Raw genomic sequence first — 1,888 nt, 5'->3', positions numbered from 1 at the left:
AAACTATACCTATTATAGTTCACTAGTAATGTACTTGAACTTTTATTGAAAAGACTCTTTTATCTACTAAGTTATGTTTGTACTTTAAATCGGAGTTTTTGCAAAACTATAAAGTAACACAACTTTAAAAGAGTTTTTGAAATATTTTGATCACTTATAAAAGACATAAGTAATCTTTTTGAAAGATGTATATAGCAAACATTTACACAATTATCATTGTGTTCAATTTGTATCCCCCCCCCCCCTTAAAACATTAAAAACAGTTAAAAGATTCATTACGGGGTATGAACTCACCTGATGTGGGCGATTCAACGAATACGCGTGTAAGGATGAGAAGTTCCACGAATGAAGTCCCGAGACACAACAAGTCCTAAATGACATATAATCACATATATTGGCATGAATAAAGTGCTTGGAAGCAATCAAATGCAAGGAAACACCTCACGGGACTAGGAAACACTTTGACCAAGTGTTGGAATCACATGTGATTCATCTAAAGGGTGTTTATGGCCATTGCTTGGTGTTTACAGCCATGTGTTTACGGCCAAGGGATTTTACGGTCGTAAACTCATGGTCAAAGTTGCATATGATGGTGTTTGAAGGCTATGGAAGCTTGAGGGAATTTTGCTCTACACAAGGATGTGAAAGACCCACTCAATGGAGAGTGTTGAGGTGTTTACGGCCAAGGGAGTTTACTCCTGGCCGTAAACTCTGTTAATGGTCACGTTTAGGGTCTCAAATGTAAGGAGTTTCAAAGGCTTACATGTCCCAAAGGTTAGCAAAGGCCTAGAAGTGTTTAAGGTCCAATACTTGACCTTAATTGGAGTTTACGGCCAAGGGTGTTTACTCTTGGGCCGTAAACTCTCTAAATGGTGAGTTTGGTGATGGTTCAAGGTCTTACAAAGCACGTGGGAGTGTTCTAGCCTCGAATCTAAGCCTTAGGAAGATTTTAAGGTCCAAATGGCACCTTTATAGGGGTTTACGGCCATGGGAGATGGCTTGGCCGTAAACTCCTTTTGGGCCTTCATTCTTGATGATCTCAAGGTCCTAATCATGAACCTTAACTAGAAATCAAGTATAGGGAAGAGTACTTACGATGTAGAGGCTTGAAATGGTCGATTTTGGCCAAGAACACTAGTGTGTGTGTTCTTGGTGTTCTTGGTGAAACTTGAAGATTTGAAGATCTAGTTGAAATGAATGTTTTCATGGATGGAATCAAAGAGTGTAACTAGTAGATGAAGTGTAACAACAATCAAGGAAAGAACACTTACGTTTTTGAAGATCTCGAGTGAAGATCGGGATGATATTTGAGAGAGAATTGGAGTGTTCTTGAGGTTGGAATATGAGAAATGGCTGAAAATGACCAAGGACCACGTATATACTCTTGAGTTTACGGCCACATGAGTTTACGGCCACATGAGTTTACAGCCGTAAACTCATTGGCATGGTGGCCGTGAACTCCTTATGATGAGGTTAACGTTTGATTTGTTGTACATTGTCTCTAGCAGGTACATTCTAACACTTATTCCTTAAGTGTACAAGGCTTAAACTCCTTAGAATGGCCTTTAACCAGGCTAGAACTCATTACCAATGAGTCTGACACTCTGTTGAGTTGACTGACTGAGCTTTAAAAGCAAAAGATTTTCAGGTTGTCACAATCCTTTATTGGTAGCGCTTTTATTATTCTTATAATTGTACTACAAACCCTAGCTCGCCTCTACAGTGGAAGTTCTTCATCGAGCTCTGCTGAGGCGTGACTACATTTGAATCATTAAGCATTACTTGATTCTATATCGTGTTTACTGTGTTTGTTTGCTTTTATTGTTGAACCTGTTGAAGATCTAATCGATCTCAGAGTTTTTCAACTCATCAATTGTCTTATGTGATT

The sequence above is a fragment of the Lactuca virosa genome, chromosome 4 (genome assembly GCF_052849685.1).
Source record: "Lactuca virosa cultivar CGN04683 chromosome 4, Lactuca_virosa_CGN04683_v6, whole genome shotgun sequence".
In the NCBI taxonomy this organism is placed as follows: domain Eukaryota; kingdom Viridiplantae; phylum Streptophyta; class Magnoliopsida; order Asterales; family Asteraceae; genus Lactuca; species Lactuca virosa.
The sequence above is the reverse complement of the archived record's forward strand: the minus strand, read 5'-3'. Positions refer to the sequence as shown.